Source organism: Callithrix jacchus, chromosome 1 (genome assembly GCF_049354715.1).
Source record: "Callithrix jacchus isolate 240 chromosome 1, calJac240_pri, whole genome shotgun sequence".
In the NCBI taxonomy this organism is placed as follows: Eukaryota; Metazoa; Chordata; class Mammalia; order Primates; family Cebidae; genus Callithrix; species Callithrix jacchus.
This window is the reverse complement of record NC_133502.1, coordinates 88,110,702-88,130,508: the sequence shown is the minus strand read 5'-3', so window position 1 is coordinate 88,130,508 and position 19,807 is coordinate 88,110,702. Positions and strand designations below refer to the sequence as shown.

Genomic DNA, 19,807 nt, shown 5'->3' with positions numbered 1-19,807 from the left:
TGCCACCATGCCCAGCTAATTTTTGTATTTTTTTTACAAGTCTTGTTTATTGAAAGAATCTAAAAATTGTAGTAAGGCTTTCAATGACATTTAATAAATTTTCAAGAAATTAATATGAAACATTAAAATTTACTTTAAAAACCAAAGTTTTCTAGATCATTCCCATCTCAGGCTCCTTTGGAGCTCAGTTCATGCCCTTTTTGTTCAGATGAGTGACTGGAATTCCAAACACCACTGTCTTCCCGCCCTAATGCTGGGCACTGGTCCCTCTCTCCTCCTAAGCCCATGGCTGGGCGGACAGGCTTCACCTGTGCTCAGCGTCATGGCTGACTTACAGCAGGCCTACTGCCCAGAATCACACTCGGGGGTTTTGGACGCTCAAGTTCGTAGATGTTGAGGTGCCCAGATGGGGGTGAGCAGGGCAGACACATGCGTTGAGAACGTGCCTCGGCTGGGCCAGGCGGCTGCGGGCACCACCTCTCCAAAGTTCCTGTTCTTACCTCACCCTTCCCACTGGAGTCCAGTCCTGAGTCTGGGACCTACAGCGGGAGGGGCTGGCATCTCCGGTGACCCACGCCTTCCTCAACGGAGCTTCCGCACCCAGGGAGGTGGTTTAAATGCTGTACATACTTTTTAGAGGCTGTTTGAAACTTTCTGAAGTGCTTATGTACATATTTTCTTGTACACACTTTTGTGAAGATTTTGAGGGAAAGCGAGTCGTCCTGCCGTTAAATGTTTTTTGTTTTTTGTTTTTTTTGAGACAGAGTTTCTCTGTTGTTACCCAGACTGGAGTGCAATGGCACGATCTCGGCTCACCGCAACCTCCGCCAGCAGACGAGCAGGCACTCAAAAAACAGACGCCTGGGCAGCAGCAACCAAAACCCCAGGCCCTGACCACGGCCTCCACACACACGTGCCCGCTGTGCCCGTGGAAGACATGGGCACCAGGGCACGCAGCGCCCACATGCAGGCCGGAGGCTCATGGGAGAGGCATGAGGAAAATTAGTGTGATTAGTCCTTTGCTTGAGTTGGTCTCAAATTCTCATTACAGTTGCAAAACCAAAGGGGTCACGATCACTAGCCCGGAAACCCCCATCTCCCGGACCGTCAGGATCGCGCTGAAGAGAATGGTCCCCGAGGACCGTGTCTTGCAGAATAGGAACGTAAACATTTATGGCTGGACGAGGTGGCTGACGCCTATAATCCCAGCACTTTGGGAGGCCAAGGTGGGTGGATCACGAGGTCAAGAGATCGAGACCATCCTGGTCAACAAGGTGAAACCCCGTCTCTATTAAAAATACAAAAATTAGCTGGGTATGGTGGTGCGCGCCTGTAGTCCCAGTTACTCGGGAGGCTGAGGCAGGAGAATTGCTTGAACCCAGAAGGCGGAGGTTGCGGTGAGCCGAGATGGTGCCATTGCACTCCAGTCTGGGTAACAACAGCGAAACTCCGTCTCAAAAAAAAAAAAAAAAATTTAACAGCAGGATGACTCGCTTTCCCTCGAAATCTTCACAAAAGTGTGTACAAGAAAATATGTACATAAGCACTTCAGAAAGTTTCAAACAGCCTCTAAAAAGTATGTACAGCATTTAAACCACTCCCTGGGTGCGGAAGCTCCGTTGAGGAAGGCGTGGGTCACCGGAGATGCCAGCCCCTCCCGCTGTAGGTCCCAGACTCAGGACTGGCCTCCAGCGGGAAGAGTGAGGTAAGCGTCCAGACCTCTCCAGAATCAGAGCAGAACAAAACCACCTTGCCAGCCACCAGCAAGCCCATGCTTTCTTTTTTTTTTTTTTTTTGAGACGGAGTTTTGCTCTTGTTTACCCAGGCTTGAGTGCAATGGCGCCATCTCGGCTCACCGCAACCTCTGCCTCCTGGGTTCAGGCAATTCTCCTGCCTCAGCCTCCTGAGCAGCTGGGATTACAGGCACGCGTCACTATGCCCAGCTAATTTTTTGTATTTTTGGTAGAGACGGGGTTTCACCATGTTGACCAGGATAGTCTCGATCTCTGGACCTCGTGACCCTCCCTCCTTGGCCTCCCAAAATGCTGGGATTACAGACCTGAGCCACCACGCCCGGCATTTATTTTATTTTATATTTTAAATTTATTTATTTATTTTTCCAGAGACGGAGTTTCACTCTCGTTTACCCAGGCCGCAGTGCAATGGCGGGATCTCGGCTCACCGCAACCTCCGTCTCTTGAGTTCAGGCAAATCTCCTGCCTCAGCCTCCTGAGCAGCTGGGATTACAGGCACTCGCCACTATGCGCAGCTAATTTTTTGTATTTTTAGTAGAGACTGGGTTTCGCCATGCTGACCAGGATGGTCTCCATCTCTTGACCTCGTGATCCACCCGCCTCGGCCTCCCAAAGTGCTGGGATTATAGGCGTGAGCCACCGCGCCCGGCTTTTTTTTTTTTTTTTTGAGACGGAGTTTTGCTCTTGTTACCCAGGCTGGAGTGCAATGGCGCAATATCGGCTCACTGCAACCTCCGCCTCCTGGGTTCAGGGAATTCTGCCTCAACTTCCTGAATAGCTGGGATTACAGGCACGGGCCACCATGCCCAGCTAATTTTTTGTATTTTTAGTAGAGATGGGGTTTCACCATGTTTACCAGGATGATCTCAATCTCTTGACCTAGTGATCCACCCGCCTCGGCTTCCCAAAGTGCTCAGATTACAGGCTTGAGCCACCACATCCGGCCTTGTTTTTTTTTTTTAAGAAACAGGGTCAACCTCCAACTGGGCTCAAGCAGTTATCCTACCTCAGCCTCTCAAGTAGCTGAGACTACAGGTGTGTGCCACCATGCCTAATTTTTTTTTTTCTTTTTCTTTTTTTATTGTTATAAAGACGGGGTTTCATCATGTTGGTTAGGCTGGTCTTGAACTCCCAACCTCAGATGATCCACTCACTTTGGCCTCCCAAAGTGTTAGGATTACAGGTGTGAGCCAATGAGCCTGGCCTCATTTTGTATTTTTTGGAGAGATGTGGGTCTTGCTATATTGACCAGGCTGATCTAGAACTCCTGGGCTCAAGTGCTCCTCCCACCTTGGGCTCCCAATGTGCTAGGATTACAGGCATTAGCTACTGCACCTAGGCTTTTTTGTTCTAGTTTTTGAGACAGGTTCTCACTGTCACCCAGGCTGGAGTGCAGTGGTTATCATGGCTCACTGCAGCCTAGCATTCCTGAGCTCAAACAATCCTCTGGCCTCAGCCTCTTGAGTAGCTATAACTACAGGTGCAAGCCACCACACCTGGCCAATTTATTTTTATTTTTGGTAGAGACAGGGTCTCGTGGTGGCTCCCCGCTGTAATCCAAGCACTTTGGAGGCCAAAGTGGCTGAGGCTGGGAGTTCAAGACCAGCCTGACCAATATGGTGAAACCCCGTCTTTAAAAATAAAAATAAATTTAAAAAAAAGAGACAGGGTCCCACTGTGTTGCCTAGGCTGGTGTGGAACTCTTAGGCTCAAAGTGATTATCCTGCCTCGGCCTCCGAAAGTGCTAGGATTACAGGTGGGAGCCACTGCGACCCACCCAAGGGGTGAGTTTTCAAGAGCTGAGAAGGCAGAGCCAGGCCCTTTCCTTAGCTGACTTGTATACTAGTCATCCCACAGTCCTGCTCAACCCCTCTCAAGCTGGACACGTCACCCCACAACCCTGCCAGCACAGACTCAATGAGCTGCAGGTGCCCAGGTCACTGCTACGGAGGGTTTCGGACGTCTGTCGCCTGGGATCCCTAACACCCCACCAGCTGAGCATGCTCCCAGTCCAAGCTGAGCCTCCCCAGCAAAAGCTAAGGAGTCCAAGCACACACAGCTTTCAGCTCAGCTCAGAAATAACTTTCTGAATGGGTTTTAGAAAATGACACATGAGAATGCCTTAAGAAAGAGCAACCTCTTAACTTCTCTTGTGGGGAGCAATTTGGGTGACAGTATTAAACTAAGAAAATGGCTCTCAACACTGGGCAGATCACCACGCCTCTTGGTAATCAGCCCGCACGCAGTGGTGCTGTTTGAGGTCGTGCACCCGCTGGGGATGGTGTGTGATGGGAGGGGCTCCAGAGGGTGCTGGAGTTACGCTTTTCGGTTTAGAAGACTTTAGGCTTCTTGTAGCCTTTTGGAGTTCAGCAGGGCCTTAGCATCTCCCAACCACAAAGACATGCTGACTGGCTTTCCTGATGATGACGATTTGGTCCCATCTTGGACATGTGCAGTAATGGAGTGCTCACTACCTCTCAGGAGGTTCAGTCAGCCAGAGCCGGGAAGCCTCCCTCCCCCTGCAGGTGGGCCTCCCCTGTGCTGGTCAGCTCTGTGGTGTGTGTCACAGTACACAGAGAAGATCATCCTGCAGGGCCTCCCCGAGTCTACACCTGGAGGAAGAGAAGCTGCCTGTGCGGGTAGGTGGATGGAAGCCCCGCATGCAGCAGGAAGACCACATCAAAAGCCCATGCGTACAGCCAGTGAACAGACCCCCAAGGGCAAGAACACCATAAGACGCAGGTGGAGCGATAAGGCCAAGCAGGGGACCGTGGGGTCTGGATTTGATTCTAGGTGAAGAAGGAGGCGCCGCAGGATTTTAAGCAGAAGATCCACAAAGGATGAAGTCTGGGGTGAGCTGGGGTGGGAATGACATCAGTGATGGCAGCAAAGAAACGGATCCGAGACCTTTGTTGCAGAAGGAGCCGTCAGCCTTGCCCAGGCCCAGGGATGGGATGCGGGTCGGAGCGTGGGCCTGGGACTCTGGCGGGAGCCATTGAGGGAATGAAGGTGTTATTGCTCCAGTGGAGAATGGAGGGGGGAGATGTGAGATATTTACAGGGAAAAATCGAAGGAGTACCACGTAGGTTAGGCAAAGTGAAGGGCCCCTATCTCCTCCAACCCAACGTGAAGACAAGATCCCACTCCGAGCGACTCGCCTTCCCTCCTTGGTCTGGGGAACGCTTCTGAAGCCCAGGGAAAAGGCCACTCCAGGAGGCGGTGGCCGAAGGCCGAGGAGAGTGCGGGGTGGCCGCGGGTCCCGAGTGAGGCGAGACCAGCCCCGGGCGGCCCAGCCTTGCCCGCCCGCCCGCGCCCTCTCCCGCTCCGGCGCCCGCTCACCTCCAGCGCCTGGCCCAGCTCCAGGTCGAAGGTGACCACGCACACGCACTCCAGCCAGGTGGAGAAGCGCGCCCAGGGTTCCGCCGGTCCGCGGCGCGCGGCACGAAGACACAGGTCCAGTGGCGCCCAGGCTGCTGCGAGCCTGCCGCGGCCCGGAGCCCAACAGCACGTCCATGGCGGTGGCCGCAGGTTGCCCCCCAAATAACTTTTAAAGTAAATATATAAACATAAGACAGAGGGAATGTGTGGAGATAAAACTGATGTTGGTGTAAGTCATCTGTGGTTGTTCAGACTTCTGAGCCGTTGGGCTTCTTCGGTTTCCTTCTGTTGGAACTCAGAAAATGACACCATGAAGTATGCTGTATGCTTTTAACTAAAGAAACATCCTCAGAACCAAGGCCTCTCTGACCTCCTGTCCCCATCGTTTGACCCTCTGCCTCTTCTGAAATGCATGGAGGGGCTTTCTCTGAAGTTGCCTTATCTGTCTAAGGGAAGTTTCTTCAGAAGGAATGAGATTGTCATGAACCCGCTTCCTAGAATCTACATTAACCAGAAAAGAGTAACTCATATCTCACGAAAAGAGACTAAAGGTAAGGTCTATACCCAGGACATCACATCCAGGCAGACTTTTCTTTTCTTTTTTTTTTAGGCAGAGTCTCGCTCTGTCTCAGGCTGGAGTGCAATGGCACCATCTTGCTCATTGCAACCTCTGACTCCCTGGCTCAAGTGATTCTCATTCCTCAGCCTCCCAAGTAGCTGGGATCACAGGCACGCACCACTATGCCCAGCTAGCTTTTGTATTTTTAGTAGAGACGGGATTTCACCATGTTGGTCAGGCCAAGCTGGTCTCAAACTCCTGGCCTTGTGATCTGCCCACCTCGGCCTCCCAAAATGCTGGGATTATAGGTGTGAGCCACCATGCCCCGCCGCAGACAGACTTTTCACCTGTATTTCTGAGGTTTGATACCTGAGAGAGTTTATCTTCACACTAAGGCAACCTTTGTTGGCAGCGCAGTTCCTCCCCTCGCCTTCCAGGAGTTTATTGTCAACACCCTCCAGGAGCCTCCAGACCCTATTTCTTTCCGTAGCTAAAATGCTATTTGAGCTTCAACTCGTCTGGCCCTCTTCACTTCTCAGACTTTGTGAGACCCCTGTGTGTATGCACATAATAAATTTGTATGTTATTTCTCCTGTTAATGTGTCTACTGTCAAGTTTATCTCTTTTTTGAAACAGAGCCCCACTCTGTTGCCCAGGCTGGAGTGCGGTGGTGTGATCTCCCCTCGCTCACTGCAACCTCTGCCTCCTGGGTTCAAGCGATGCTACTGCCTCAGCTTCCTGAGTAGCTGGGATTACAAGTGCCTGTCACCACGCCTGGCTAATTTTGTTGTACTTTTAGTAGAGACAGGTTTTCACCATGTTGGTCAGGCTGGTCTTGAACTCCTGATCTCAGGTGATCCACATTCCTCAGCCTCCCAAAGTGTTGGGATTATAGGAATGAGCCACCCTGCTTGGCTGTTGAGTTTTTTTCTGAGACTCAAATATTAAACGTCCAGAGGGAAAAGAGAAGATTCTGTCACATCCGTGCTTAGAATCTGACTTTTCTAGAAAAAGGTGAGTCTGCACATAGCCAAGACCCACTCTTCAGGTAAACTAGGAGGTTTAATTTTTCTGTAAACTTAGATAAATACAAGGAGATTAAAGGTCTCTTCCACTGTTAGGCAGAGCCACCGTTCACAATGGAGCGTGTCCCTTGGTGTGATGGACTGCAGCTTTCTCCCTTTGAATGTGTGCTGATAATATAGATAAGCAAAGTACAGAGGGCAGTAACACAGAGTCCATGCGCTCTCTAAGCAAAAAGCCTGAGAATTCCGAGAGGAGCTAAGGGCTTTTCATGGTTGTTGAACCTAAAAGACTAAGTTTGTCAGACAAAATTGTAATACTTAGTACCAACTCCCCACAACGAAAGATTTTATTTTGTTTTATTTTTTGCTTTAAGTCCACAAGAGTCTTCAAAGGAGACAAGGAGAAAGTGATGAGGGACTCCAGTACAGCAATTTTTGTGTACAAGCTCTGTTATACTTCACGCTTCCTAGGTTTGGTGTTACAGAAAGAGTTTTCTAACAGTCAGTTTGTTATAATCTAGGTCAGAGCACTTCATCTTGGCCCTTGGGAGATTAACCAGCCACTTGAATGCTGATTTAGTGCTTAAAGGACTAAAGACTTTAAAAATCATGGGCCTATAGCTTTACCGAGTTTTGAAAATAAATCTTCCTGGCTATGCGGCCAGGCAATACAACTGTACATAGTTTTTAAGGACTGAGGTTGTATTCATCTCAAACAATTTCTATGAATTACAAAGTAAGGCAATACCTTCAAATTGTGTATACTTTCCCCCTGCAAACTTTTGCCCCCACCGAGAAAAAACTATTTATTATAAAATTTTTAAGCCTGTTGCTTTAATGTAAATATATATGCTACATACCTCATTGGTGCTGGGTGGACACAAATACTATAGTTTGTTACCAGACAAAAAATTTGATTGACAAATAACATTAAAGGAAATATTGGTTAATGGAATTGAACTTAGAGATCACTCTTCTTTCACATTAAAAAAAAAAAAATCTGTCCTGGTCTTTGCAGAGAGTAAAGAAAATCTAGTTAAAATCTCATTAAAGAACCATGCCAACATCACACAAGCTTAAAAGAAAGACTTAACATATTAATTTGCAGAACAAAGCCAGCCCAAGCCTACAAACAATCTATTAGGGCATTTGGCAATACGGGGCTTTAACACTCTGTTATTCCTACAGACTCAGGAAGCCAGGGCCTTCTTGTGGTCTTCCCCTCATCCTCATCCTGCCCCCAACCCCTTTGCACCTGGACCCTGGTTTTTGTGTGTGTGTGTTATGAAGAGGGTTACTTGCCATGGAGAGAGGAGGACTTTCATGACTTCAAACATGGACATTAGATCAAGTTTTTATCTTTTCCCATAATCCTGTCTTTGATGTCACCAGACTGAAACCTCTCAGAATAGAAAGGGGGAGCAGTGAAAAGAGGCCTAGTTAATTTATATGTTTAAGTGCTTCTGCCCTAATTCGCTGGGGTAGCATTTTCATTGTTTTCTGCTTTGCATCCTAAAGGCAGGCTTATACCAGGCAATTATGAATGGCTCCTCTGAACAAATAATTGAAATTCACAAGTTGTGGGGTATGGTTAAACAATGTCTGGGTTGGAGGTGTTAGGTCATACATATTCCCGCAGGCATTATTAAAGTTACAGGCACTCTTCTCACCGGATGAGTATTTGTCTTACATTAGCTTTAATGGCAACTAATCAGGTAAGGCGCATGTGCTGAAGACCCAGTGAGAAAGTGATTGCTCTACAAAGTCATCAGAAATCAGAGCTCTGTTGAAACAGCAAATTTTCCAAGAAACATGAGGTTCTAACATGGCCATCCAATTTTGAAAATAGAAGTGGATATAAAGTAGATTTAATTTCTGGAGGAAAACATTCTTTTGAGGGTAAGGAAAAAACGGTGACATGGAAAATCTGAGTTCCAGAATTCAAAGAGTTCATCTTTTCTGCACAACTGGGGTAGTGTCATCTACGCAGGAGACTCGGGGTAAATGTTTGAAGGCCAGTATATTTGCACATGTGCATTCATACTCACACACCCTTAGCTGACTAATTACAAATTAATTACTCCAAGCCAAGTTCTGCCCTCTGCTGTGTATATCCAAATTGGTTAATATAGTGGTGTGTTCTCTAAGGAAAAGATTTACGCTGGCTTATAGAACATAATAGGCTCTTGTATTAACATGAATATTTGTTCTAAGTAGAATTCTGTGTAAGGCAGCACAAGCAGCAGTCTTGAAGGGGCCCTGTTATGTGAACTTTTAAAAGAATCTCTTAATAATGTAAGGGGATGGCCAAGTGGGTGGCTCACGCCTGTAATCCCAGCACTTTGGGAGGCCAAGGCAGGTGGATCACCTGAAGTCGGGAGTTCGAGACCAGCCAGACCAACATGGAGAAATTCCGTCTCAAAAAAATATATATATATATATGTGTGTGTGTGTGTGTGTGTGTGTGTGTGTGTGTGGACTCTCATCTCTAAGGCTGTTCTACAACTCAGAGCTCAAAATTGATAGTCCTTTCTATATCCTAATGAAAAGCCAATAGACCTCACCAGGTCTATTATAATAAAAACACCTGATGGGGAGTCTGGCCCTTCCCTTTTATCTGCTAGCATCTGTGAACTACTTGTGTGGAGAGAAAAGAAAAAAACAGACCGAATGGAAAGAGTGTAATGGTATCTACGGATGAGTCAGATGTCCTGGAGGACTCCAAACTTGTCCAACTACACTTGTGTGAAAGACTCCAAACTTATTCTTTAAGTACAAGGAGATGTGTTCTTCCAATAGGATTTCCTGGAGTTAAATTGTAGGGCAATGAAAGAAAAGACTATCTTCTCTCTCCAGAACCTTAATTAATATTGTGATCTTCTCAGAAATTCTACTTCCTCTTCTTTCTACCAGAAAGTGTTCAAATTGACAAGGAAATGTCAGAATTAAAAATTGGAGATCGGATTAGTAGGAATTGATGCCCTTATATACAGATATATGCCTACAGGTAAACAAAGATAAACAGAAACAGAGTAAATGTTCATTACGACATTATTTGTAATTATAAGTGGGAAATAATGTAAATGGCCCTTACTAGGGACTGGTTAAATAAATACGGGACTTCTGTGAAATGGATGTGGTCATTAAAAAGAATGAGTTAGGCCGGGTGCAGTGGGTTACACCTGTAATCCTAATACTTTGGGAGGCCAAGGTGGGCAGATCACAAAGTCAGGAGTTCAACAGCAGCCTGATCAATATGGTGAAACCCTGTCTCTACTAAAAATACAAAAAAAAAAAAAATTAGCTGGGTGTGGTGGTGCAAGCTTGTAGTCCTAACTACTCAGGAGGCTGAGGCAGGAGAATCGCTTGAACCTGGGAGGCAGAGGTTGCAGTGAGCCATGATCGCACTACTGCACTTTAACCTGGGCAACAAGAGTGAGACACTGTCTCAAAAAAAAAAAAAAAAAAGGAATGGGTTAGATTCAGAGATGGTTTAGGACTTTAATGCCCCAAACATTGAGAATATAATGCTACTCCCCCAATATGTAATGCCAATTTAAAATAAATTTAAACCACAAAACTCAAAATCAAGTCAAAATTTGATTTTGAAATCAAAATAGCTTCTCTCTAGATTTTCTTAGAGTCCAAAAATATCTTGCAACATACTTAAAAGAATGAGGTTTCCATTCTTAATGCCAACCAGATTTGGTTCTAGTAGCCAAAAGCTTATGATTCTCATTTTTTCTGGTTCAATAGAAATAACTAGTATTGAAAAACAAAAAAGCAGGGCAGAACAGAATCTTGGTTAAAAGCTGGGCTATGTCAGAGAGCTCAGGCTTGAATTTCCCTTCAATACTTACTAACTTTGTGACCTTGGACAAGTAAGCTCTGTTTCTTCTGTCATCATCTGTATGATGGAAATAACAATACTTACCATTTCAAAGCACTAAACAGTACTACCAAAAATGATTCATCCTGTGCTCTGCACCAGTAAACATTCAATAATTACTGACTATTATTAAAGATTTTTGATGCTGGGAGTGATGCTGTTACTTACAGAATGTGATTCAGTCTTCAGAGTAATTAGACAAGAAGTTCAGGGACGTGGGTTACAGTCCCTGTTTTTGTCCTAAGTAGCTATGGGACCATGGTAGCACCTATTTTATATTCTGGTTTTCTATATATTCTCAATGTTTTCATTAAACAAATTGATTTAGGTTCCAAGACCCTTTGTGACTGAGATCCTGTTTGCCTGAAGAAATTTAAGATGAGGCCAGATGCGATGGCTCACGTCTGTAATCCCAACACTTTGGGAGGCCGAGACGGGCAGATCTCCTGAGGTCAGGAGTTCACAACCAGCCTGTCCAACATGGTGAAACCCTGTCTCTACTAAAAATACAAAATTAGCCAGGCATCATGGCAGGCACCTGTAATTCCAGCTACTCGGGAGGCTGAGGCAGGAGAATCACCTGAACCCAAGAGTTGGAGGTTGCAGTGAGCCAAGATCATGCCACTGCACTCCAACCTTGGTGACAGAATGAGACTCTGTCAAAGAAAGAAAGAGAGGGAGGGAAGGAGGGAGGGAGGGAGGGAAAGAAAGGAAGAGAGAGAAAGCAAGAGAAAGCAAGAGGAAGAAAGGAAGGAGAGAGAGAAAGAAAGAAAAAGCAAGAAAGCAAGCAAGCAAGAAAGAAAGATGTTAGGTGAATGTGCCTTCAGTACAAAGGACTACCCTCAAGGCAGAACGGCCAGTCATCTGACATGAGACTGTATAGCTGGCATTCTTTGGCAAATTTACCAAGACCCAAACTCAGAAATTTAGTCAATATTTCATTGGAGGACTTCAACTCCACTTCCACTTAATCAAGCTCTGAAGCCTGATGTGTAAAACCAAACCATGGGAAATACCAGTGTGATGTAGACAAGCCTAGGTTCCATGTGAGTGACATACAGGAATCCCAGTTAGAGACCAAAGGTTGTTTGATGAATGCGGACCCAGAGCTGGGGGAGTCAGATGTTGTGCATGTTTAAGGAACTATTCCAGATACTCCTCATTGCTATAACTTTAATTTATAAAGTTATGATTTATGAATACAATGTGAAATAAGTCAATCAAGCTAATTAACATATTGATCACCTCAAATATGTAACTTTTTTGTGGTGAGAACATTTGAGATTTATTGTCAGCAGTTTTGAAATTTGCAATACTCTATTATTAGCTATATTCACCAAGCCACGCAGTGGAAAAAAGAGAAACATATACTCCTCTTGTTTAACCGAGATTTTGTGTGCCCCTTGATTATCATCTCCCCATTCCCACCTATTTCCCCAGCCTCTGGTGGCCACCATTCTACTCCACTTCTGTGAGCTCACTTGATTTAGATTTCACAAAAAAGTAAGAACATTTGGTATTGTATCTGCCTTTCTGTGCTTGGCTTATTTCACTTAGCATAATGTTCCTCAATTCCATTCATGTTGTCACAAATGACAAAATTTATTTCCATTTTCAGGCTGGGCACTATTCCACTGTAGATATATAATACAATTTCTGTATCCATTTATCTGTTGATGGACATTTAGGATGATTTCATAACTTGGGTATTGTGAATAGTGTTGTAATGAACTTTGACAAACTGATTTCAGATCTTTTGGGTAAATATCCACAAGTTGGATTGCTGGATCATATGATAATTCTATTTTTAGGTTTTTGTTTGGTTTTGTTCTGTTTTGAGACAGAGTCTTGTTCTGTTGCCCAGGCTGGAGTGCACTGGTGTGATCTCGGCTCACTGCAACCTTTGCCTCTGGGGTTCAAGTGATTCTCTTGCCTCAGCCTCTTGAGTAGCTGGGACTACAGGCATGTACCACCACACTTAGCTAATTTTTTTGTATTTTTAGTGGAAATGGGGTTTCACCATGTTGGCCAGACTGGTCTTGAACTCCTGACCTCAGGTGATACGCCCGCCTCCCAAAGTGCTCGTATTACAGGCATGAGCCACCACACCTGGTTATTTTTAGTTTTTTTGATGAACCTCTAAACAATTTTATGTAATGGTTGTACTAACTTACATTCCCACCAACAGTGTACAAGGGTTCCTTTTCTCCAAATCCTTGCCAACACTTGTTATCTTTAATCTTCTTGTTAATAACCAGTCTGACAGGCGTGAGGTGATATCTCATTGTGGTTTTAATTTGCACTTCCCTAATGATTAGTAATGTTGAGCATTTTTTTCATATATCTGGTGGCCGTTTGTATGTCTTCTTTTGAGAAATGTGTCTATTAAAGTTCTTTGCCCATTTTTAATTGGATTTCTTTTGTTTTCTTGCTATTGAATTGTATGAGCTCCTTACATATGTTAGATATTACCCCTTATTGGATGCATGGCTGGCAAATATTTTCTCCCAATCTGTAGGTTGTCTCTGGACACTATTAGTTGTTTCCTTTGCTGTGCTGCCACCTCTTTTTCGTTTGTTTGTGTTCTTTTTTCCTTTTTTTCGTTTCAGTAGGTAACAAAACAGAGTGAGTCACCTTGTCTTCATCACAGTGGTATTTCCTGTGGTTTGGTTTTACACGTCAGGCTTCAGAGCTTGACTAAGTAGAAGTGGTGTTGAAGTCTCCCACCAAAATGTTGACCAGTTTCTGAGTGTGGGTCTTGATAAATTTGCCAAAGAATGCCAGCTATACAGTCTCTTGTCAGATGACTGGCCGTCCTCCCCTGAGGGTAGTCCTCTGTACTGAACACGTTCATCTGACATTTCTACAGGTGAATAGAATCTCAATCATGAAGAGTCTTGGATCCTAAGTCTTGGGAAAAGGTGGTGTTTGGTTACACAAATAAGTTCTTTTGTGGCGATTTCTGAAATGTTGGTGCACTCATCATTCAGACACACTGTACCCAATGTGTAGAGTTTTATCCCTCAAACCCCTCCCACCCTTTCCCTGTATTATTTTTTTTTTTGAGATGGAGTCTTGCTCTGTCTCCAGGTTGGAGTGGAGTGGCTCGATCTAGGCTCCCTGCAACCTCTGACTCCCTGGTTCAAGTGATTCTCCTGCTTCAGGTTCCTGAGTAGCTGGGATTACAGACACGCACCATCATGCGCAGCTACTTTTTTTTTTTTTTTTTTTTGAGATAGAATCTTTCTCTGTCACCTAGGCTGGAGTACAATGACATAATCTTGGCTCACTGCAACTTTTGCCTCCAGGGTTCAAAAGATTCTTCTGCCTCAGCCTCCCAAGTAGCTAGAGCTACAGGTGCACACCACCACACCCAGCTAATTTTTGTATTTTTAGTAGATTTGGGGTTTCATCATGTTGGCCAAGCTGGTCTCAAACTCCTAACCTTGTGATCACCTGCCTCTGACTCCCAAAATGCTAGGATTACAGGCATGAACCACTGTGCCTGGGTCATTGTCTTAGCTTAGCTCCAACTTATGAGTGAGAACATATGATGTTTGGTTTTCCATTCCTGAGTCACTTCACTTAGAATAATAGTCTCCAGTGCTGCAATGTCTTAGTTTGATGTACCTCGTTTGTCTGGTTTTGCTTTTGTTATCTGAGCTTTGGGATCCAATCCAAAAAAATCATTGCCCAGATCACTGTCATGGAATTTTCCCCTATGTTTTCTTCTAGCTGTTTTACACTTTGTCTTATGTTTAAATCTTTAATCCATTTTGGGATTTTTGTACATGGTGTGAGATAAGGACCAATTTTATTCTTCCACATGTGTATATCCAGTTTTTCACCACCATTTGTTGAAGAGTGTATCCTGTTCTTACTGCATATCCTTGACATGCTTGTTAAAAATCCCAATGCATTGTGGACTGATATTTTTGTTAACTACAATAAAAATGTCACACACATATTAATCTGCTATGAAAGTTTCTTAATTTAATTTCTATACATATCTTTCTCAGATTTCTACCAGACACATGAAGGACTACCACAAGTCTTTGAGGAGCTTGCCCCAAAATCCATACTTGGTTGAATTTTAAACTTATTTTTGCAAAAAGTAATGCTCAGGTTTCTTTTTATTTTCTAAACCTACGTTGGGCCATTCCTCCTTCTTCTTTAAGCGTGAGGCGCCTTCTCCTTAATCTCCATTTCTGGAAATGCTGGCAGGCTTTTGAGTGCTAACTCCATTGATAGTAACTTCTCTTCCTCAGACTAAAGTAGCACTTTGTGTCTTCCATACTATACAACACAGTCTTAGTTGAGGCTTCCCCAGGAGCAGACTCTGAGTCAGGGATGCAAAGGCAAAGAGTCTATGTAACAGATAATCTCCAGAAACACTGGTAGAAGAGTAGGGAAGGCATGGTGAAAAAAACGAAGGGAAAGCAGCCAATAAAGTGCTCATTGTTTACTAACTTACCACTGAGGGCATTGACAGCTTGATCAAGGAGCTCTCAATGAGTAACTCAAGAATTCAGCAGAAATCCTAAGTGTTATCCTACCAGAGAAGCAAGGGATCTAGAGGGTTTATTAGAGGTGAAGGCAATGTAATTCCCCAATATGCTGGCTTGCCAAAGTGTTCAATGTGCTCTCTGGCACAGAAGCGCAAGTCCTGGCATTTGAAGATATCCATGAGGAGATATACGTAGGACGTGCACAGCAAAGGCAGCACTTACGACTTAAATTACAGTTATTGGAGTGTAAGACTGAGGTTAGGGGCCATGAACTGTCCTAATTTTACATAAGGCATTTGATAATATGTGTTTCTAGAATGAATATAAACTTGAACAGTGTTCATACATGCATTTTTCTTACTAGAAAATAGAACACCAGCCTTCACATTTCAGAATGTTAGTAAATAGATGAATTCTTACTATTTTCTTTTATTGAAGTAAGGGTTTTTCTTTCTTGCAATAAAACATAAGTAGGTCACTAAACTGTGTACTTCTGGGTTGATAAACTCTTTGAAGCACTGAGTCCTTTCAGGTGCAGGTGAAATGCCACTGTTCGAGCTCGAGCAGTGCTTCTCAAACTTTAATGTGCACACAAAGCAAGGAAGCGTCTTGTAAAAATGCAGATTCTGGTTCAGTAGATCTGGGGTAGGGCCCATGATTCTTCTTTTCTATCCCGCTCATTGATCCTCAGAGCACACTTTGAATCACAAAGGCATAGGTCATAGAATTAACAGTGTGATTCCCTGGGTTACTGGGCCATTGAATGTCTTTGCTATACAACATTCCAAAAAGCTTCAATTCCACTTCCACTGCGGTGCTGGAGCCAGCTTATTATATTGGCTCCCAAGAGCAAGTTAAATTTTCAGGAATTTGACAAGTCAATTATTAGCTTGAAATCAGCCATGGTGAGAGTACTTACACCGTATCAGTCAGCAAATGCTACATACAAGTCAGAGTCTGTGTTTTCCGGAGAGCTGGTTGACCAGTATATGCCTCCTTGTTGCTTCCAACCCTGAATACTACTCTGTCCCATCAGGCATGCACCCAGAAGACTATAAAGAACCTTTAGTCCTTTGGTCCTTCGGAGTATTGTTTGGAGTGGAGGGTGCTACAGAAGGTAAGAAGACAAGAATCTCTGAGTAGAAATCAAGGAAGAAATACAAACATAAGTAATTGTTGTTGTTATTATTATTGTAAGTTATTTCGTTCTTGAGCATTTATTTATTTATTTATTTTTATTTTTATTTTTTGAGACAGAGTCTCACTCTGATGCCCAGGCTGGAGTGCAATGGCAGGATCTCAGCTCACTGCAACCTCTGCTCCTGGTTTCAAGCAATTCTTCTGCCTCAGCTTTCCGAGTAGCTGGGACAACAAGCATGCACCACCACCATGGGCTGATTTTTGTAATTTTAGTAGAGACCAGGTTTTGACATGTTGGCCAGGCTGGTGTCAAACTCCTGACCTTAGGAGATCCACTGGCCTAAACCTCTCAAAATGCTGGCATTACAGGTGTGAGCCACTGCTCCTGGCCTGATAATTTAGTCTATGAAAATATTTTAACAGAGCAAAACTGTCTATTACAATATTATCTGTGAAACTAGAAAAAATGAAGGCTGGGCACAATGGCTCAGGCCTGTAATCCCACCACTCTGGGAGGTCGAGGCGTGTGGATCATGAGGTCAAGAGATGGAGACCATCCTGGCCAACATGGTATAACCCTGCCTCTACTAAAAATACAAAAATTAGCTGGGCGTGGTGGTGCGCGCCTGCAGTCCCAGCTACTCGAGAGGCTGAGGCAGGAGAATCGCTTGAACCCAGGAGGAAGAGGTTGCAGTGAGCTGAGATTGTACCACTACACTCCAGGCTGGCAACAGAACGAGACTCTGTCTCAAAAAAAAAAAAAAAAAAGTAAAAAAATGAAAAATTATGTATCCATTAAACAATATTATTACTAAGCCTATATAAATGTATAAGATGTGTATAGATAATGATAAGTGGAAAAAAAGCCAAATACAAATAAGATGGTTGTTATTTATGTGGACTTGTTGTTTCAACTACATAGAAACATGGATGCATATAACAAAAACAGGAATGAAATACAAACAAAATCCTTGAGTTATAGTTCTAGTATTAGAGGAAATTAAAAATAATAGTGTAGCCTATGAAAAATAAAACATAAAACATTTTAATTTGTCTCATTATATTTATTTTCAATATATTTTTTAAAAGTACATCAAAAGTAAAAACGAGCCAGATATGGTGGCTCAGACTTCCCTGGCACTTTGGGAAGCCAAAGCAGGAGGACTGCTTAAGCCCAGGAGTTTGAGACCAGATTGGGCAACATAGCAAGACCCTGTTTGCACACAAAAAATTTTTTTAATTAGCCTGCTCGGTGGTTCTCACTTGTAGTCCTAGTTATTTGGGAGGCTGAGTTGGGAGGACCACTTGAGCCTAAGAGATCAAGGCTGTAGACAGTCATAATTGTGCCTCTGCACTCCAGCCTGGGCAACAGAGCAAGACCCTATCTCAACAACAACAACAAAAAGTAAGGATAGCCAAGCAAAGTCAGGAGAAATATGAAGATAGTTAATATTTCTCTGTGTTACATGTGAAAAGCACTAGTCTATGTTCTTTGTGAAAATTAGCTCAGTTAATTCCCACAACAACCTATGATTGCGGAGCTCTTCTTACTGCCATTTTGCAGGTGAGAAAACTGAGGCACATAGAGGATTGCAATTTTCCTCAGGGTATACGGCTGTTGAAACACATAGTTGGTTTCAAACCTGACTCTTGAGCTCTGTAAATTCTTGAATCTTCATAAAATAGTTTTTGCAAATTTCTTTCTGTCTTTATTTTTTTTTGAGACAGGGTCTCACTCTATTGCCCAGACTGGAATGTAGTGTGGCATGATCACGGCTCACTGTAGCCTTAACCTCCCGGGCTCAAGTGATCTTCCTGCCTCAGCCTCCCAAGTAGCTGGGACCACAGGTGTGTGCCACCATGCCTGGCTAAATTTTTTTTTTTTCAGCGATAGGGGTCTTCCTATGTTGTCCAGGCTGATCTCCAACTCTTGGGTTCAAGTAATCCTCCCACCTCAGCCTCGCAAAGTGCTGGGATTACAAGTATGAACCATCATATCTGGCCAAAGTTATTTCAGAAACAACAATCCTGTCTGGAGCAAGAAAGTTTCAGCCATAATTGTTTGTTTGTTTTAAAGAAATTAACTTTGACCTGTGAGATAAAAGTATAAAACTAAAGGCAATTTCTAATAGACTCAACAGTCATTCTGTAGAAATAATAAGCTCATTGCTGACTGAGGTCAGAAGAGGCTTCCCCACTCTTCTAGGCAAAGATGAGCTGCAATCAGGCTCTAGGTAATCTTCGAGACCTCTCCACTTCATATTTTTTCCCAGGAGCCAGAAGATAGGTTGCAGGGTTTAAACACAGGATGTTGGCAAGCATCCAGCCTGGCTTTCCTCATGCTTTTCATCTGCTGATTGAAATGATTAGTATATTAACCCTATTGCCTTCAGTTGCCTAGGAGAGCAATATACGATGGCTATTCATTCAACAAATGTCCTAAAATCCCAAAGTATGGGAATTCTTACAAAATGTGTGATATCCACATAAATATACATAGGTCAGGTGTGGTGGTTTAAGCCTGTAAACCCAACACTTTGGGAGGCTGAGGCGGGTGGATCACTTGAGGTCAGGAGTTCAAGACCAGCCTGACCAACATGAAGAAACTCCATCTCTACTAAAAATACAAAAATTAGCTGAGCATGGTGACATGTGCCTGTAATCTCAGCTACTTGGAAGACTGAGGCAGGAGAATCGCTTGAACCCAGTAGAGGGAGGTTGCAGTGAGCTGAGATTACACCACTGCACTCCAGCGTGGGCAACAGAGTGAGACTCTGTCTCAAAAAAAAAAAAAAGTAATAAATAAATATATATAAATATAAATTGTAATCCCTTCATACACAGCTTAACAAGAAATTTTATTTAGTGAAATACCAAATTATACTGTGATTAGCACAGAATAGCAATTGTCTTATTGAATAGAGTGGACATAATTCCTAGCCTTTTTTCTTTAAACATGTAACGTGTTGGCCAGGCATGGTGGCTTGTGCCTGTAATCCCCAGCGCTTTGGAAGGCCAAGGTGGGCAGATCAGGAGGTCAGGAGTTCGAAACCAGCCTGACCAATGTGGTGAAACCCCATCCCTACTAAAAAATCAGAAATTAGCTGGGTGTGGTGGCACATGCCCTGGAGTCCTAGCAACTCGGGAGGCTGAGGCAGGAGAATCGCTTGAACCTGGGAGGCGGAGGTTGCAGTGAGTCGAGAGTGTGCCACTGCACTCCAGCCTGGGCTACAGAGTGAGACTCCATCTAAAAACAAAAAAAGTAACATACTGACAATACCTCTGGATGGGTAAATAAATTATTTTGTGATAACATAGTATGAAATGAATTAGAAAATATTATAATTGTATTACTTTCATTTTAACATCCAATGTGTTCTTTGCCCTTAGAGTCCATATTTGATTTCACGAATAACCACAAAATTGGAACAAAAAGTAATATTATCACAATCAAGTTGTATTTAAGCATTACAAAATAGTTTTACAACTGTCTGGGTGCATTTTTCTGTCAGCTGCTTTACAAATTCAAGCTAAAAACAGTTTAACTGCATTCA

The 19,807-nt window shown here is 43.8% G+C and overlaps 1 long non-coding RNA gene across 1 annotated transcript in view; it reads left to right on the top strand.

Moving 5' to 3' along the window:
* LOC118153897 (uncharacterized) overlaps positions 1–2,407 on the top strand; it is a 47,407-nt gene extending 45,000 nt beyond the window's left edge. The window contains exon 14 of the long non-coding RNA XR_013532755.1: positions 765–2,407. This is a non-coding gene — a long non-coding RNA (uncharacterized LOC118153897). The remainder of the gene's footprint in view (positions 1–764) is intronic.
* Positions 2,408–19,807: the final 17,400 nt, after the last annotated feature.